This window comes from Lynx rufus, unplaced genomic scaffold, assembly GCF_022079265.1.
Source record: "Lynx rufus isolate CCGP_SWC_20201006 ecotype Redwood Valley unplaced genomic scaffold, mLynRuf1.p SCAF_2, whole genome shotgun sequence".
NCBI classification, from domain to species: domain Eukaryota; kingdom Metazoa; phylum Chordata; class Mammalia; order Carnivora; family Felidae; genus Lynx; species Lynx rufus.
Window position 1 is genome coordinate 112,331,362 of NW_025814834.1, and position 20,839 is coordinate 112,352,200.

General features: G+C 38.8%; 1 pseudogene; it reads left to right on the forward strand.

Annotated features, from left to right (window-relative positions):
* Positions 1 to 2,076: 2,076 nt before the first annotated feature.
* LOC124514239 (heat shock cognate 71 kDa protein-like) overlaps positions 2,077 to 20,839 on the forward strand; it is a 187,880-nt pseudogene continuing 169,117 nt past the window's right edge.

Genomic DNA, 20,839 nt, shown 5'->3' on the forward strand with positions numbered 1-20,839 from the left:
ATAACATTAATGTCCACCTTGTGATATTGTTAATGCCCTTCAGCCGAGTAGGGTTGGCTTTCTCCTCTGGTTAAGGCTGGAACACATCTCTCTCCAGACAAACCAGAGAAATATCAGGAAGCTTTCAGTACCTTGATCTGGAAGGTACCTGCTTTCTGACTCAAGCAAATCCAGGTGAGGTGCTCAGCAAGTTGCCTTCTGAAATTTCTCTTCTCACAGTCCCTCTGTCTTAATTCTCCCTCAGCTTTTATCTGTGCTGATCTCTTTCATCCTGCTCAAAGGAACATTGAATCTAAGGTTCTGGTTTCACTAATTTCTTGTCCCTCATCAACCTTTCTCTGGGTGAGGTCAGGTATGTCCATAACTTCTACATCACTTATAGACTGACAACACCAAACATAATCTCTAGCCCAAGCCTCTGACCCAAACATCCAGATCCTGACATTAGGCTTTTGATAGACTACCTGGACATCTAATGGGTGGACCCTAATGTCCTGTGTCTTCTGGGTATATCCACCTGGACATCTCATGGGCACCCACATGTCCTATATAAACTGTTTCCTTCCTACAGTTTACTTTTCCTCTAATACCTAACTTATAAAGAGATTTTTATAATTACATTAAATAATGCATGAGAAACTCCTTTGTAACTCTAATTGAGTGTACAGATAATTGTTTTTACCACCCACCTAGTTTCACCAGGTAGCAGTCTCTGAGGCTTCTCAGACTCACCCTTCCTTGTAGCTTCCAAATGCATGTCATGAGTATTTGGAATTGAAAGGAACTCTGAATTCTTACCTTATCTTCTCCACCCTGCACTACAATTGCCCTAGTTGGGCTTCCTCATTTCTCAGGTGGGCTAAGGTAAAAGTCAGATAAGAGTTCTCCTGACCCTGACACACTGCATTGTGCCTCTGAGCATCACACCATATCCTCCTGAGGCTTTAATATGCAGCTGGTCCCATGGTCTTTGTGTTAAAGGCCCAGCTCCACTCTTGGGTACAGAGTCCATTAATAGACCCTCTGTCCTGCTCTCTGAATGTGGGCAAAAGTGGCTAACGGTGGGCACAGTGCCAAAGTCTGCAGAACACACAGCTCCAGTGATTGAGGTAGGCAGGCAATACACTAGGGAGTGCATATGAGGCCTCCCACCAATCTGATTCTCTTAAAGGAGCAGAACTTGAGAAAAGAAAGAGCCTTTGGGTAATTTTCAAATCAAAGTTTAATTCGTTATACCCATTCACCTTTAGAAATGAAGAACATGAAGCATACATTTGATAATGCTCTGATTTTGCCTGGGACATTTAAAATGTAAAAATGAATGCCTTTATTGATTTTTCTTCACCACAAAATAAGCCATAAAACACAAATAAATCAACCTTTCCACATGGAGCTCATTTTCAGTGGGAAAACATGCTGGCTGACAGAACTCATCAATTATAGGTCCCTGTTGGGCTCCAAGTTATTTCTGAGCTTAAGTAGAACTTATGGGCTGAGGGCTCTGATTCTGTGATAGCCTTTCTTCAATTGTGATTCCATCCTCTGAACTCTGTTTAAGCAGTAGGTCAGTCATAAATAATAGCCCCTCCTGATGCTGCTGCAGCCCTGGAAGCTGACACTCCCAGGGGACTCTCTGGAGAAGCAGACTTGTGTTCTGGATCAGAGCATGAAAGAAAATGTGAGTCGATGTTATTATGGTCTTCATGATGCAGAACCCTGGACAGCTGAGAAAATATGTAGACATGACTATCCTGGGCCTAGATCTGATTAATTCCTCTTTTTTCTATGCATACATCCTCTACTTTTGCCCAATTAAACAATTATCCATTCTGTACCAGATAGGTGTCCATCAAAGAAGCAAAAATAATGACATGCAATGTAGAATGAGGAATTTGTTATAAGGAGGAGAACTGGTGGGGTAGTCTGAGGAGGTTACTGCTTTTGCATCAGGTATTGAGCCTAAGGCTACCCACTTATGTGTCAGCCAGTCAGGGCAGTGGTGGAAAAACAAGAAATTGGGTATAGACAAGGTCAAGGGTTAAAGACAACTAAATCAGGAAGAACACACTGGAATACATGTCTGACTATACCACCTCCAATCTTAATGCCATAGGTCACATGCAGGAAAAACTGTCTCCCTTTGCCATGGAGTTGTCCCTTCAGCTTGGAGAAGCTGAAGGAAGAGGCCCACTAGGAACCGGATGTGTAATATGGGTCTCAATGCTGCCCCATGCCAACCAGGTGAGCCAGGAATTGAGTGATAGCATACGTGAACTGCACACCCAGCCCCTATCTATAGAGCATAAAAATATGGCAGCAAAATATCCCTTGAGGCCAATTATAACTGGAAATCACACTGGAAATAAAACCTGGGAGATGAATTTCCAGCTTAGTTAAGTTGTGATAGATCACCGCCACCACACATAACCGAGGTTCTCAAATTCTCCTTGTACCTTTATATTTCTATGTCTCTGCTTATGCCTGGAATGTTTAGCAATAGTCATTAAAGTGATATGAATTAACAAAAAAATGCCCTTGGCCACGCTCATATTGTCTGTGGTTTGAAATCTGCCTCAGACTGATCACACACTCCCTTTCTTGAATAATCTGCTCAGGAACCCTGACCCTGCTGATTACCTGCTACCTATAGCCTATGTACTGGGAAACCCAGAGATGCTCTGGGCCTAAAGATAGATGCATATCAGTGCATGCCCAACAGGAAAAGAGAATCACTCTGAGTTCTGAAGCTCCTGTAACCAGAGGCAAGGCAACCCAGAGATTTGCAAAGCATGGAATTGCCTCCACTGCTAGCCTGAAGGAAGAAAGAAGGAGGCATGCTGCCAGTGCCCAGTGGTCAGCGTCACCTCAAGAGCTGAAGCTACTTCTGCCGAAGGCACCACCCAGTCAAGGTAGATAGCAGACACACTCTCTTGTCTTCCTTTCCCTGGCTGTTTCTTCACCATGGGCCACCCACCCTGATAGAGATAAATCAGGGGAAAAGTACAACAGATCAGAGGGCAGGCAGATCTTGGGTCAGCACTTTGGCTTGCCTCTGCATTCCACTCTGTGCTAAATGCAACACTAGTGGGATCCATCAGAGGTGCCATGGCTCCTGTTCTCAAGAAGCTTGAAGGTGTGAGATACAGTTTTTAAGAGAGGAGGCACAGGAAAGGAAACATACAGAGATGGCTTTTCAGCCTAGAGGAAGGCAGGGGCAGGGTACCCCTGAGCCCAGACTTTGATATCAGCCTGAGAAAACTTTGAGCCACCCCCAATATCAAGAGAGATGACCTATGAATGCACCACAGACATTCACTTATTCAACTAATACTTCATTGAGCAGCTACTATGCATCAAGCGTCTTGTCCTTTATAATTATCCGTCTCAGGTATATTATTGTGCCTTAGCTATTATTGTGTTGGAAGTCCCTAGGATCATCCCCAGGCCCCATAATTTGCTTAAATTTATAGGACTGAGAAACCCTATGGTTATTCATGGTTATTTTTATTATTTTCTTTATTTTTTATTATTTAGAGTGAAAGGAAACAAGTTAAAATCCACAAAGAGGAAATGTACATGGGCAAATTCCAGAAGAAACCAAACCCAAGGTTCTAAGCTTTTCTCAGTGGAATTGCACAGGAACATACTTAGTTATCCCAGCAATGATATGTGACCATATATGTGAAGTATTCCCAACCAGGGAAACTGTCAAAGTGGTCAAGGGATAGTTCTGAATAGACCTTTCTTTAGGATGTGCAGGGCTGAACAGCCCATGCCTTGTTGAGCTACGTCGTTGCTGCATACTCAGGTATTTCCATTTTGATCCAATTCTCACCTGAGCTCTGGTTGTTGCTACATCTCCCTGTGCTGGTCCACCCCTGATGGACTTAGGGTTTGCATTTAGGTCTTCTCACTACAATCACTGAATTATTAGTCTCAATGTCCAGTATGGCACCTTCCCTTTTAGGGACATTGCTTTGGATTGGGATCCATTTATTTATTCATTCAGTCGCTATCAACTAAGCACATAGGATGTATCAAGAATTGTAAATACACTGGTTACAATAGTAAACATAATAAACCCCAATATCACCCTAGCAGAGAGTATTGTTTGGTAAAGAAGCACATGTGAATTGGGAAATATAATTGCTAGTGTACTGGATTGAATACTGTAACCCCAATATTCATGTCTACTCAGAACCTGAGAATAGAACCTTATTTGGAAATAGAGTCTTTGCAGATATAAGCAAGTTAAGATGTAGTCTTACTGGATTAGAGTGGGTCCTAACCCAATGACTGGTGTCCTTATAAGAAAAAGGAAGTTTGGACACAAAGACATACACATAGGGAAGACAATGTGAGGACACAATGGAGAACACCATGTGATGATGGAGGCAAAGATTGGAGTGATGTGTCTATAAGGCAAGAAATGCATCAGCTACCAGAACTTGGAAGATACAAGAAAGAATCCTCTCCTCCCTAGAGATTTCAGAAGGAGAATGGTCCAATCAACACCTTGATTTTGGACTTTAAGCCTCCAGAAATGTTAGAATAGATTTCTGTTCTTCCAAGCCACCAAGTTTGTGGTATTTTGTTACAGGAGCCCTTGGGAATGAATACTAATGGCATAGAGTTAAAAACAAGACAGGACACTGGGACACTATAGGAGAAATGCTGAACATACAGATTAGGGGCCAGAAATAAACTTCAGAGGGAGTGACAACTTCCATAAAGAAGGTTACTGTTGTGAAGGTTGTAAAGAAAAGTGTACATGGAGATAATCCCAGGCATAAGAAAGAGTGTGTGTAAAGAAATGATTGAAGGTGAGAGAGAAGGTGGGTCACTACTGGAATTGAAAGGAAAGAGGGAGAATTATATCTGGAAGTGTGAAACAAGTAGGTGTGAAGCAAGGTTGGCAAGTCTGGAACCTTATGTGGGCAGTGCACATATCCCATGTAAGTGGTCTAGATGTGGCATGTCTGCATGTCTAGTTTCCTTCTGGACCTCAGAATCAGCAGTCAATCTTCTGACAGATTTGTATCCCTGTTTATCTATGATTCACATTTCATCCCCAGGTCAGGGTGAGAAAGGACTTGGGAAGTCAGAATATTCTATAAGAAAATGCTGTAACTTTGGTATTTGTTTACAACATTAGTGCCTTGTTCAGTAGGCAACATTGTAGTGTTTTCAGGCTGTCACCAAAGCTCTACAAAATGTCACTGAGAATAACTCAACATCATCAATTCAGCTGAGAACTGTTAATAACAGGTGGAAGAGCCTACCTTTTTTCTAATTGAACAATGTCAAACTGTTTCAAGAAAGGAAATCTATAGTGCTGTTCATGAACCCATCTCTCACTTTTCATTTCTCTTCACATGTTGTCAATTTAGATTTGTATTAGAGTTTATGATTTGCTAATTCTAGCATGGTATTACTTTTGAACATTGCTTTAAACAAACACATAATCACCAGTGAGTCTTACTATTTAGGATTCTTAATTGAAAAACAAACATACAAGTCAAAAAATGCTTGAGTTACTACTGTGATTCAATTGGGAAATCATGAAAAAGGATCAAATGAGTCCCTATAGAGCCAATTTGTTTCCACTTCTCTGCTACCTAGTGTGATTGTTGTCAGAGATATTGATTATATTTTCTAGAGAAAACATGGGAGCCAGACATGTGCCAGGACGCAGCAACGCAGCACTGGGATGCTCATGGGAGTGGTGGCACAGCATATGCCCACAGGGAGACATTGTAGTGGAACTCAAAGAGCATTTCCTCATGGGTAGAGAGGTTTGGGGGTGAATTTTGGCCTAAGAACTTATTTATGGGAATAAGCAAGAGGAACCCATGGAAAAGAAACAATAATATCCTCCTCATAAATACTACAAAAATTTACATACATATTATATACATATAACATATTCATTTACATATATAACCATATGTGTATATATATATATATAGCATATATATGCATATACTGCACAATGTGTTTACATACACGTATTCATACTGAGATAATATGCATATAAATTATACATATGTAAATGCATATGTATACATGTATAAATTTACATGTATATGTAAATTTGTTTAGATTTCTGCTCTGAAGGGATATTATTATTATTTCCTTTCATGGTTTCTTCTTGGTTATCTCATAAATAAGTCTGAGAGGAGTATATTTGGAAGAATGCCTGGAATTCAAACCGTTTTTTCTTTGCAATTTTGTTTTCTTTTCACTATATGGTCATGTCTCACTCTTTAAAATATTTGTGTCCCCATTTTAAGTCATTTTTGATCACTGGCAGAGAAACTAAAGATATTTTAGGAATTATTCCAGGTCAAGAATAAAGCCTGTGAGGCTTTGTGGACAGCAGACATCAGAGGGGTTCACTTGGCTTCTCCTTAAGCCTCGATTTCCTCCTTTATAACTTGAACATCCATGGTGGGAATTATAAATAGTGGTGTCTACATTACCACATGTCACATAGTAGGTGCTCTAAAAATAAGGGTGTCTGTGGAATTACACTCTGTAAGGAGACACCTGCACTCTCTACACTACCACACCACACAGAAGCTCGTTTCAGAAGGGACACAAGTTGCCCATTCAGTTAATCACATATGTGCTTATTCTGAAAGCAGTTTATTAAGCACTTTTGCTTGGCCCTGTGGGAAGTAGGGTGACACCAGGAAGAATGTAACATGACATGGCCCGACATTCAAGAAGTTCAGATTTGGGAAAGGAGAAAGATAAGAAATGTTATAAATAAATGTGTTAAGTTTATAAGATAGAAATAACGATATGTACTGAGTATTCTGTGAACAAAAAGATTTATATCCATTTGCTGTAAGTAAATTAACTCCTTCTCTTTTATTTCAAAGCCGAATTTTAATGAGATCTACTTAGAAAAGCATAGGGCTTGGGTATTTAATTATGTACTATTTGTTCTGCTACAGAATGTCTTTCTGCATAGGAAATAAGCTCACATATGAATAGTAAATAAGAAAAGATGTCAGTATAAGCAGAGTTGCTTTAGTTCACATGTGATTTTCCTGAGCCCTTAATTGTTTTGTACCATCAACTAATAGCAGTTGAGCATTAAGGACATTCAGAAATGTGGGTGTAGCCAGCTGGGGGTGGGGAGGAACACATGCTTACAGACTAGCCACCTGAAGTACCCCTTCTAGCTGGCTTTGGCCCTGTGCTTTGTCTTAGTTTTACACGTAGTGCTCTCAGAATCTAACACAGGAGCCAGCGTCACCCACCTCTGGATGGCTTCACAGTGTACAAAACCAGCAGCGCTTTGCCATCTGAATCTCCTGATAATGAGGATATCACTTTGCCTTTATTTCCATTACTCCACAGCCTTTACTGTTCCTTATACCTGCTTCCATCAATGTGCTCTTTTCAGGTTAAGTTTTTATTGATTGTAGTTCTTCTTTTCATTAGAGAGTTAATATATCTTTATTTTTTTTTCTAGTCAATATCTGCTTTTATTAAACGTTACAAATTGAATGAAGGTTTTAAAATAAATCAAAGAAAATATTTCCTGCTAACACCCCCCCATTTTCCCCCACTCTGGATGGTGTGTTAATTGGATGCTTTCCAAAAGGAGGGATAGAATGTTTCTTAACATCCAATTCTTTTTTTTTCAATATATGAAATTTATTGTCAAATTGGTTTCCATACAACACCCAGTGCTCATCCCAAAAGGTGCCCTCCTCAATACCCATCACCCACACTCCCTCCCTCCCACCCCCCATCAACCCTCAGTTTGTTAATATTTTTAAAATGAGGTTAGTGTTTTAATTCAGACTGATGTTATTTTTTGTAGGTCTGCTTAAAAATAGCATAGGTTTTCAGTGGTTTGGCTGAATACATCTTCCCCTCTACATGTGTGATTTTGCAGAATGAAGGTTTTTAGAAATTATGTAGTATGATATAGAAAACTTGTATTTTCCACCATTCTCAATAATATGGGGCATTGTGGTGTTTAGAAGCAGTAGTGTTAGTATTAGGAGGCCTGTATTCCTTGCTAGCTTTGTCCTTATTGGCTCAGGAATTTCTGACCCACAGCTGGCTGCACACTTTTCCCACCATCTGCCTTTTCATCCTCACCTAACCTGGATTTTCATATCCTTTGTGACCTCAGACTGAAAACTGGGTATTTCTTGTTCTGGTTCTTTCTTCCACAGAGATGCTATTTATCATGTGCTTGCTTTGCTGGTAAGATTTTAACCCAAAAGACAATGATGTCACACATCTTCCAGGCCAAGCCTTTGGGATTTAAACCCTAGCTGAAGTGCTGCTGGTTTCTTCTCTTACCCTATTTTCAAGGAATTAGAAAATATTATAGCACAATAACAATTTCTTTCTTTCTTTCTTTCTTTCTTTCTTTCTCTCCTTCTTTCCTTCTTTCCTTCCTTCTTCTTTTCTTTCTCTTCTTCTTAAATTTGGTTTAAAGTGATCTAAAGTTGGTAGTGCCCCATGGGTCTGGGAGAAGCTAATGATACAAATCTTATTTAGAAGAATCTATGGGGGAAAAATCAGCCTTTAAAGAATAGCCACAATAAAAAAATAAATTAAAAAAATGTAAGGCAAATATCATATGATTTCACTCAGATGTAGAATTTAAGAAACAAACAGATAGGGGAAGAAAGAAAAAAATAAGATAAAAACAGAGACAGAGAGAGATAAACCATAAGCGACTTAAATTGTTTTTTAATGTTTATTTTTGAGAGAGAAAGAGGGAGAGACAGAGCATGAGTGGAGAGGGGAAGAGAAAGAGGGAGAAACAGAATCAGAAGCAGACTCTAGGCTCCAAGCTGTCAGCCAAGAGCTGGACACAGGGTTCAAACTCACAGACCACGAGATCATTACCTGAGCCAAAGTACGACACTTAACACACTGAGCTACCCAGACGCCCCTGTGTAAGAGACTCTTAACAGACTGAGGGTTGCTGGAAGGAAGGTAGGTAGGGAAATGGGCTAAGCGGGTGATGGGCATTGAGGATGGGACTTGTTGGGTTGAGCATTGGGTGTTATATGTAAGTGATGGATCACTGGGTTTTACTCTTGAAAGCAATGCTACATGGTGTGTTAACTAACTTTAATTTAAATAAATAAATTTTTAAAAAATTATTGTTTGAGGATGAATAGTTTATTAAAAGACACCATACCAAATAAATAAATATAAATACAAAAAAGATGAAATAATTATCTAGTTTGTGTAATGGTGTAATAATGTTGTATGGTGACAGATGGTAAATACTGTTGTAGTGAGCATTGTGTAATGAATAGAATTTTTGAATCACAATGTTATTCATCTGAAACTGATATAACATCATATGTCAACTATACTTCAATAATAAAAAATAACAAATAAAATATTTAAAACAAAATACACATAAAAGTATTATGTAATATAAAATTTCAATAAAAACTGATAAAACATTTAAAGAAAAAAGGTACATGGCAAAATAAGCAAAAACAATGGGCAAAGGTATCAGGAATGAGAGAATTCAGAAATTGCAATAAACAAAGATAATATTTAAAAGTAGGTTTCATAAACTTTTAAAAATAAATGTAGTGGAAGATTAAAAATATCAATAAAAATAAGAAAATATAAAAATAAGCTAGCATATATGAAAAGAAAACAAGATAGAAATTGAGGAAATAAATTAATCATTTTGAAAAGAATCAATGGAAATGTTCAACAACATTAGAAATAAAGAGTTATTTAGCAAACTGGAATTGGAATGTGAAGAATCATGCAAAATAATCCACAGAGAGACCAATAAATACAGAAACTGAAATAGAATTTAGGAGAAATGGTTGCAATGTAATATATGTCTAGAAATATATATTCTAGAAAGAATGAATGAAAAAGAAAATAAATATCCAGCAGAATACATTTGTCATCATATTGAATATATGATTCCACCATCTTCTGACTTCCCTTACTGTTGTTGAGTGTCTAGTTTCCACCAGTTTGAGGTAATCTGCTTTCCTCTCTGCCTCCTGTAAAATCTTCAGTGTTTTTCCTACAGATTTAGCATAATGTATGTAGGAATTATTTTGTATTCTGCTTCTTAATAAGACTCCCAAATCTGCTGTGTTTCATACATTTCTCAGATGAAAACAAATTTTAGTCTGTTTAAATATTTTCACCATCATTCTCCTCCTTTCTTTCTAGAATTCCCATTAGACATATATATTGGCTACATTGAATGCATTATATTAAAATGACAAAAGTCATATACAAAGATCAATTGATCCTGAGAAACTTAACAGAAGACCATGGGGGAGGGGAAGGGGGGAAAAAGTTATAGAGAGGGAAGGAGGAAAACCATAAGAGACTCTTAAAAACTGAGAATCGGAAGATGGCGGCGTAGGAGGACGCTGAGCTCACCGCCCGTCCTGCTGATCACTTAGATTCCACCTACACCTGCCTAAATAACCCAGAAAACTGCCAGAGGATTAGCAGAACAGAGTCACCAGACCCAAGTGCAGACGAGAGGCCCACGGAAGAGGGTAGGAAGGGCGGCGAGGCGGTGCGCGCTCCACGGACTGGCGGGAGGGAGCCGGGGCGGAGGGGCGGCTCGCCAGCCAAGCAGAGCCCCCAAGTCCGGCTTGCAAAAGCGGAGGGGCCTGACGGACTGTGTTCCGACAGCAAGCGCGACTTAGCGTCTGGGAGGTCATAAGTTAACAGCTCTGCTCGGAAAGCGGGAAGGCCGGAGGACAAAGGGAGGGTGAGCTGCGGAGCCCCCGGACGACAGAGCTCAGTTTGGCGGGGAACAAAGGCGCTCGCCAGCGCCATCTCCCCCGCCCATCCTCCAGCCAAAATCCCAAAGGGAACAGGTTCCGGCCAGGGAAATTGCTCCCTCCGTGCGAACACCCAACTCTGTGCTTCTGCGGAGCCAAACCTCCGGCAGCGATCTGACTCCCTCCGGCTGCCACAGGGCCCCTCCTGAAGTGGATCACCTAAGGAGAAGCGAGCTAAGCCTGTCCCCCCTGCCGCCGTGCACCTTGCCTTCCCACCCCAGCTAATACGCCAGATCCCCAGCATCACAAGCCTGGCAGTGTGCAAGTAGCCCAGACGGGCCACGCCACCCCACAGTGAATCCCGCCCCTAGGAGAGGGGAAGAGAAGGCACACACCAGTCTGACTGTGGCCCCAGCGGTGGGCTGGGGGCAGACATCAGGTCGGACTGCGGCCCCGCCCACCAACTCCAGTTATACACCACAGCACAGGGGAAGTGCCCTGCAGGCCCTCACCACACCAGGGACTATCCAAAATGACCAAGCGGAAGAATTCCCCTCAGAAGAATCTCCAGGAAATAACAACAGCTAATGAGCTGATCAAAAAGGATTTAAATAATATAACAGAAAGTGAATTTAGAATAATAGTCATAAAATTAATCGCTGGGCTGGAAAACAGCATACAGGACAGCAGAGAATCTCTTGCTACAGACATCAGGGGACTAAGGAACAGTCACGAGGAGCTGAAAAACGCTTTAAAGGAAATGCAAAACAAAATGCAAACCACCACGGCTCGGATGGAAGAGGCAGAGGAGAGAATAGGTGAACTAGAAGATAAAGTTATGGAAAAAGAGGAAGCTGAGAAAAAGAGAGATAAAAAAATCCAGGAGTATGAGGGGAAAATTAGAGAACTAAGTGATACACTAAAAAGAAATAATATACGCATAATTGGTATCCCAGAGGAGGAAGAGAGAGGGAAAGGTGCTGAAGGGGTACTTGAAGAAATTATAGCTGAGAACTTCCCTGAACTGGGGAAGGAAAAAGGCATTGAAATCCAAGAGGCACAGAGAACTCCCTTCAGACGTAACTTGAATCGATCTTCTGCACGCCATATCATAGTGAAACTGGCAAAATACAAGGATAAAGAGAAAATTCTGAAAGCAGCAAGGGGTAAACGTGCCCTCACATATAAAGGGAGACCTATAAGACTCGTGACTGATCTCTCTTTTGAAACTTGGCAGGCCAGAAAGAATTGGCACGAGATTTTCAGGGTGCTAGACAGCAAAAATATGCAGCCGAGAATCCTTTATCCAGCAAGTCTGTCATTTAGAATAGAAGGAGAGATAAAGGTCTTCCCAAACAAACAAAAACTGAAGGAATTTCTCACCACTGAACCAGCCCTACAAGAGATCCTAAGGGGGACCCTGTGAGACAAAGTACCAGAGACATCACTACAAGCATAAAACATACAGACACCACAATGACTCTAAACCCGTATCTTTCTATAATAACACTGAATGTAAATGGATTAAATGCGCCAACCAAAAGACATAGGGTATCAGAATGGATAAAAAAACAAGACCCATCTATTTGCTGTCTACAGGAGACTCATTTTAGACCTGAGGACACCTTTAGATTCAGAGTGAGGGGATGGAGAACTATTTATCATGCTACTGGAAGCCAGAAGAAAGCTGGAGTAGCCATACTTATATCAGACAAACTAGACTTTAAATTAAAGGCTGTAACAAGAGATGAAGAAGGACATTATATAATAGTTACAGGGTCTATCCATCAGGAAGAGCTAACAATTATAAATGTCTATGCGCCGAATACCGGAGCCCCCAAATATATAAAACAATTACTCATAAACAGAAGCAACCTTATTGATAAGAATGTGGCAATTGCAGGGGACTTTAACACCGCACTTACAGAAATGGATAGATCATCTAGACACACGGTCAATAAAGAAACAAGGGCCCTGAATGAGACACTGGATCAGATGGACTTGACAGATATATTTAGAACTCTGCATCCCAAAGCAACAAAATATACTTTCTTCTCGAGTGCACATGGAACATTCACCAAGATAGATCATATACTGGGTCACAAAACAGCCCTTCATAAGTTTACAAGAATTGAAATTATACCATGCATACTTTCAGACCACAATGCTATGAAGCTTGAAATCAACCACAGGAAAAAGTCTGGAAAACTTCCAAAAGCATGGAGGTTAAAGAACACCCTACTAACGAATGAGTGGGTCAACCAGGCAATTAGAGAAGAAATCAAAAAATATATGGAAACAAACGAAAATGAAAAGACAACAATCCAAACGCTTTGGGACGCAGCGAAGGCAGTCCTGAGAGGAAAATACATTGCAATCCAGGCCTATCTCAAGAAACAAGAAAAATCCCAAATACAGAATCTAACAGCACACCTAAAGGAACTAGAAGCAGAACAGCAAAGGCAGCCTAAACCCAGCAGAAGAAGAGAAATAATAAAGATCAGAGCAGAAATAAACAATATAGAATCTAAAAAAACTGTAGAGCAGATCAACGAAACCAAGAGTTGGTTTTTTGAAAAAATAAACAAAATTGACAAACCTCTAGCCAGGCTTCTCAAAAAGAAAAGGGAGATGACCCAAATAGATAAAATCATGAATGAAAATGGAATTATTACAACCAATCCCTCAGAGATACAAACAATTATCAGGGAATACTATGAAAAATTATATGCCAACAAATTGGACAACCTGGAAGAAATGGACAAATTCCTGAACACCCACACTCTTCCAAAACTCAATCAGGAGGAAATAGAAAGCTTGAACAGACCCATAACCAGCGAAGAAATTGAATCAGTTATCAAAAATCTCCCAACAAATAAGAGTCCAGGGGCAGATGGCTTCCCAGGGGAGTTCTACCAGACGTTTAAAGCAGAGATAATACCTATCCTTCTCAAGCTATTCCAAGAAATAGAAAGGGAAGGAAAACTTCCAGACTCATTCTATGAAGCCAGTATTACTTTGATTCCTAAACCAGACAGAGACCCAGTAAAAAAAGAGAACTACAGGCCAATATCCCTGATGAATATGGATGCCAAAATTCTCAATAAGATACTAGCAAATCGAATTCAACAACATATAAAAAGAATTATTCACCATGATCAAGTGGGATTCATTCCTGGGATGCAGGGCTGGTTCAACATTCGCAAATCAATCAACGTGATACATCACATTAACAAAAAAAAAGAGAAGAACCATATGATCCTGTCAATCGATGCAGAAAAGGCCTTTGACAAAATCCAGCACCCTTTCTTAATAAAAACCCTTGAGAAAGTCGGGATAGAAGGAACATACTTAAAGATCATAAAAGCCATTTATGAAAAGCCCACAGCTAACATCATCCTCAACGGGGAAAAACTGAGAGCTTTTTCCCTGAGATCAGGAACACGACAGGGATGCCCACTCTCACCGTTGTTGTTTCACATAGTGCTGGAAGTTCTAGCATCAGCAATCAGACAACAAAAGGAAATCAAAGGCATCAAAATTGGCAAAGATGAAGTCAAGCTTTCGCTTTTTGCAGATGACATGATATTATACATGGAAAATCCGATAGACTCCACCAAAAGTCTGCTAGAACTGATACATGAATTCAGCAAAGTTGCAGGATACAAAATCAATGTACAGAAATCAGTTGCATTCTTATACACTAACAATGAAGCAACAGAAAGACAAATAAAGAAACTTATCCCATTCACAATTGCACCAAGAAGCATAAAATACCTAGGAATAAATCTAACCAAAGATGTAAAGGATCTGTATGCTGAAAACTATAGAAAGCTTATGAAGGTAATTGAAGAAGATTTAAAGAAATGGAAAGACATTCCCTGCTCATGGATTGGAAAAATAAATATTGTCAAAATGTCAATACTACCCAAAGCTATCTACACATTCAATGCAATCCCAATCAAAATTGCACCAGCATTCTTCTCGAAACTAGAACAAGCAATCCTAAAATTCATATGGAACCACAAAAGGCCCCGAATAGCCAAAGGAATTTTGAAGAAGACCAAAGCAGGAGGCATCACAATCCCAGACTTTAGCCTCTACTACAAAGCTGTCATCATCAAGACAGCATGGTATTGGCACAAAAACAGACACACAGACCAATGGAATAGAATAGAAACCCCAGAACTAGACCCACAAACGTATGGCCAACGCATCTTTGACAAAGCAGGAAAGAACATCCAATGGAAAAAAGACAGCCTCTTTAACAAATGGTGCTGGGAGAACTGGACAGCAACATGCAGAAGGTTGAAACTAGACCACTTTCTCACACCATTTACAAAAATAAACTCAAAATGGATAAAGGACCTAAATGTGAGACAGGAAACCATCAAAACCTTAGAGGAGAAAGCAGGAAAAGACCTCTCTGACCTCAGCCACATCTCTTACTCGACACATCCCCAAAGGCAAGGGAATTAAAAGCAAAAGTGAATTACTGGGACCTTATGAAGATACAAAGCTTCTGCACAGCAAAGGAAACAACCAACAAAACTAAAAGGCAACCAACGGAATGGGAAAAGATATTTGCAAATGACATATCGGACAAAGGGCTAGTATCTAAAATCTATAAAGAGCTCACCAAACTCCACACACGAAAAACAAATAACCCAGTGAAGAAATGGGCAGAAAACATGAATAGACACTTCTCTAAAGAAGACATCCAGATGGCCAACAGGCACATGAAAAGATGTTCAGCGTCGCTCCTTATCAGGGAAATACAAATCAAAACCACACTCAGGTATCACCTCACGCCAGTCAGAGTGGCCAAAATGAACAAATCAGGAGACTACAGATGCTGGAGAGGATGTGGAGAAACGGGAACCCTCTTGCACTGTTGGTGGGAATGCAAATTGGTGCAGCCGCTCTGGAAAGCAGTGTGGAGGTTCCTCAGAAAATTAAAAATAGACCTACCCTATGACCCAGCAATAGCACTGCTAGGAATCTACCCAAGGGATACAGGAGTACTGATGCATAGGGGCACTTGTACCCCAATGTTCATAGCAGCACTCTCAACAATAGCCAAATTATGGAAAGAGCCTAAATGTCCATCAACTGATGAATGGATAAAGAAATTGTGGTTTATATACACAATGGAATACTATGTGGCAATGAGAAAAAATGAAATATGGCCTTTTGTAGCAACGTGGATGGAACTGGAGAGTGTGATGCTAAGTGAAATAAGCCATACAGAGAAAGACAGATACCATATGGTTTCACTCTTATGTGGATCCTGAGAAACTTAACAGGAACCCATGGGGGAGGGGAAGGAAAAAAAAAAAAAAAACAAAAGGACGTTAGAGTGGGAGAGAGCCAAAGCATAAGAGACTGTTAAAAACTGAGAACAAACTGAGGGTTGATGGGGGGTGGGAGGGAGGGGCGGGTGGGTGATGGGTATTGAGGAGGGCACCTTTTGGGATGAGCACTGGGTGTTGTATGGAAACCAATTTGTCAATAAATTTCATATTAAAAAAAAAACTGAGAATCAACTGATAAACTGAGGGTTGATGGTGGGTGGGAGGGAGGGGAAAGTGGGTGATGGGCATTGAGGAGGGCACCTGTTGGGATGAGCACTGGGTGTTGTACGGAAACCAATTTGACAATAAATTTCATATTAAAAATAATAAAATAAAATAAAAATATAATAAATAAAAAAATGAAAGCAGTAGGAGAAAAGCTGCTGTCACATACAAGAAAACCCATTCCCCCATCCACCCATAAGACTATAGGCAGATTTTTCAATAGAAATTGTGCAGGCCAGAAGAAATGAGATAACATGTTCAAAATATTAAAAGAATAACACTATCAATAAAGAATAACATACTGGAAAATCTGTTCTTTAGAAATAAAGGTGAGATCAAGATTTTCCTAAATAAAAAAGTCGAGTGAGTTTGTCACAACTAGATTTGCCTCATAAGAAGTGCTAAGGGCATTCTTCACATGACAATAAAAGGATGTTGCCATGCCTGGGTGTCTCAGTTGGTTAAGTTTCCAACTCTTGATTTTGGCTCAGATCATGATCTTACGGTTCATGGTATTGAGCCCCACGTTGGGGCAGCACAGAGGCTGTTTTAGATTCTGCCTCCCTCTCTGCCCTTCCCCCACTCATATTCTCTCTGTCTCTGTCTCTCTCCTCTCTCTTAAAATAAGTAAACATTAAAAAAAGAAAATAAAAGGATGCTGGTTAATATCATAAAGACATATAATGTATGTGTAAAATTCACAGGTAATGATAAATACTAAGTCATTAAAATGATGCCTCATAATTTACTTACAACTCTAGTTGAAAACTTTTTTAAAAAGCATCATCTTTATTCATCAGTTGATGGAAACTTGGGCTGTTTCCATAATTTTATTATTGTAGATAATGCTGCTATAAACATTGGGGTGTCTATATCCCTTTGAATTAATATTTTGGCATTCTTTGGGTAAATACCTAGTAGTGCCATTGGTTGATCATATTTTTAACTTTTTTGAGGAAACCATACTGTTTTCCAGAGTGGCTGCACCAGTTTACATTCCTACCAAGACTGTAAGAGGGTTCTCCTTTCTCATCAGTACCTGTTGTTTTCTGTGTTGTTTATTTCAGCCATTCTGACAAGTGTGAGGTGATATATCATTGTATTTTGATTTTAATTTTCCTGATGATGAGTGATATTGAGCATCTTTTCATGTGTCTTTTGGCCATCTGTATGCCTTCTTTGGACAAAATGTCTATTCATGTCTCTTCTGTCCATTTTTTAATTGGATTGTTCTTTTTGGGGGGATGTTGAGTTTGGTAAGTTCTTCATATATTTTGGATACTAACCCTTTATCTGATATGTCATTTGCAAATATCTTCTCTCATTCAGTAGGTTGCCTTTTAGTTTTGCTGTGTTTCCTTCACTATGCAGAAGCTTTTTATTTTGATGCAGTCCCAAAAGTTTATTTTTCCTTTTGTTTCTCTTGACATAGGAGACATATCCAGAAAGAATTTGCTATGGCCCATGTCAAAGAAGTTACTGCCTGTATTATCTTCTAGGATTTTTATTGTTTTCTGTCTCAAATTTAGGTCTTTAGTCCATTTTGAAATTGCTTTTGTGCATGGTGTAAGACAGTGGTCCAGTTTCATTCTTTTGCATGAGGCTGTCCACTTTTCCCAAAACCATTTGTTGAAGATACTGTACTTTTCCCACTAGATATTCTTCCCTACTTTGTCAAAGATTAATTGATCATATAGTTGTGGTTTCATTTCTAGGTTTTCTATTCTGTTCTATTGATCTATGTGTCTATTTGTGTGCTGGTAGCATACTGTTTTGATTACTACAGCTTTGTAATATAACTTGAAGTCCAGAATTGTGATGATTCCAGCTTTTCTTTCTCAAGGTGGTTTTGGCTATTTAGGGTCTTTGGTTGTTCCATATGAATTTTAGAACTATTTGCTCTGTGAAAAATGCTGTTGGTATTTTGATCAGGATTACATTAAATGTGTAGATTTGCTTTGGGACAGAACTCGAGACTATTATGCTAAGTGAAATAAATAAGTCAGAGAAAGACAAATACCATATGATTTCACTCATATGTGGAATTTAAGAAACAATAAATTAGCAAGGGAAAAAAAGGAAGAGAAGCAAACCAAGAAATAGACTCTTAACTATAGAGAAAAAATGGATGATTACCAGAAGAGAGGTGGTGGTGATGGGATGGGTTAAATAAGTAATGGGGATCAAGGAAGGAATTTGTTGTGATAAGCACTGGATTATGTATGGAAGCATTGAATCACTATATTATACACCTGAAAAATAATACTAACTATATATTAAGTAACTGGAAGTAAATAAAAACTTAAAACTAAATTAATAACTTCCTAGAAACATGCAATCTTCCAACTCTAAATCAAGAAGAGATTGGGGCACCTGGGTGGCTGAGTTGATTGGGCATCTGACTCCTGAGTTTTCCTTAGGTCATAATCTCATGGTTTGTGAGTTCAAGCTCTGCATGAGGCTCTGGACTGACAGTGCAGAACTTTCTTGGGATTCTCCCCCTCTCCCTCTCTCTCTGCCCATCCCTACTCACACTCTCTCAAATAAATCAACTTTATTAAAAATAAAAAGAAACATAAAATCTGAACAGACTGATTACTACAAAGAAACATTGAATCAATACCCCAAAACTTCCCAACAAACAAAAATCCAGGACCAGATAGATTCACAGGTGAATTCTAGGAAAAATTTAAAGAGTTAACACCTATTCTTTTCAAACTATTCAAAAAATATATAAACAGGAGAAATGCTTCCAAATACATTCTACAAGGCTAACATTGTCCTGATACGAAGACCAAAGACAGTACCAAAAAAAAAAAAAAAAAAGGAAAAGAAAGAAAAAAAAATACAGACCAATATCCTTAATGAACATTGATTAAAAAATCCTCAACCAAGTATTAGCAAACAGAATTTAATAATACATAAAAAGATCATTTACCACAATTGAGTGGGATTTATTCCAGGGATACAAGGATTCAATACCTGCAAATCCATCAGTGGGATACACCATATTAAGAAAATGAAGGATACAGACCATACAATCATCAGAATAGAGGAAGAATAATTATTTGACAAATACATCTGTTCATGATATAATTCTCAATGAAGTGGATTGAGAAGGAAGATACCTCAAAATAATAAATACCTTATGTGAGTAACCCACAGCTAACATCATACTCAATGGAGACAAACTAAAAGATTTTACTAAAATAAGGAAGACAAAGATGTTCACATTCAAAACTTTTATTTAACATAGTACTGGAAGTGCTAGTCAAAACAATCAGACAAGAAAAGGAAATCAATGATATCCAAATTGATTTAAAAAAAAAGAAAGGAAGAAAACCGTCAGTATTTCTATATGACATGATGGTACAGAAACCTTAAAGACTAAAAAAAAAAACTATTAGAAATAACAAATAAAGTTAATAAAGTTGTAATAAAACAAATTTTGTATACAGAAATCTGTTGCATTTTTAAATACTAATAACAAACCAGCAGAAAGAGTAATTTTTAAAAATCTCATTTAAAATTGCATCAAAAAGAATAAAATGCCTAGTAATAAATTTAACCAAGGGGATGAAAAACCTGTGCTCTGAAAACTATAAGATATTAATGAAAGAAATTAAAAATGATACAAACAAATGGATACAAATCCATGGTTATGTATTGTGAACATTAATATGCTTAAAATGTTCTACTCCCCAAAGCAATCTATAGTTTTAATGAAATTTCTATCAAAATATCAGTGTCACTGTTGCAAAACTAGAATAAATAATCCTAAAATTTTTATGGAATCACAAAGACCCCAGTAGCCAAAGCAATCTTGAGAAAGAAGAATAGAGATGACAGTATCACAATTACAGATTTTAAGCCACCTTACAAATCTATAGTAATCAAAACAACATGGTGTTGCCACAAAAATGGACACACAAATCAATAGAACAAGATTTAGAGTTCAAAATAAAGCCATACTTATATGGTCAATTCATCTACAACAAAAATGGAAAGAATATAAAATGGGAAAAAGTCTCTTCAATAAATTGTGTTGGGAAAACAGGACAGTTATGGGTGAAAAAACAAAACTGAACCACTTTCTTTTTCATTGTTTTATTGTTTGTTTATTATTGAGAGACAGAGCATGAGTTGGGGAGGGGCAGAGAGAGAAGGAGGCACAGAATTCCAAGCAGGCTCCAGGCTCTGAGCTGTCAGTACAGAGCCGAACACAGGGCTCAACCCCACGAGCTGTGAGATCATAACTTGAGCCAAAGTCATATGCTTAACTGACCGAGCCATCCAGGTGCCCCCAAACTGAAACACTTTCTTAGGCCATATACAAAAATAAACTCAAAATTGCTAAAGGACCTAAATTTAAGACCTGAAACCATGAAACTCCTAAAAGGAACAGGCAGTAATTTATTGGACATTGGCTTTAGCAACATTTCATGGAATTATCTCCTCAGGTGAAAGAAACAAAAGCAATATTAAACATTT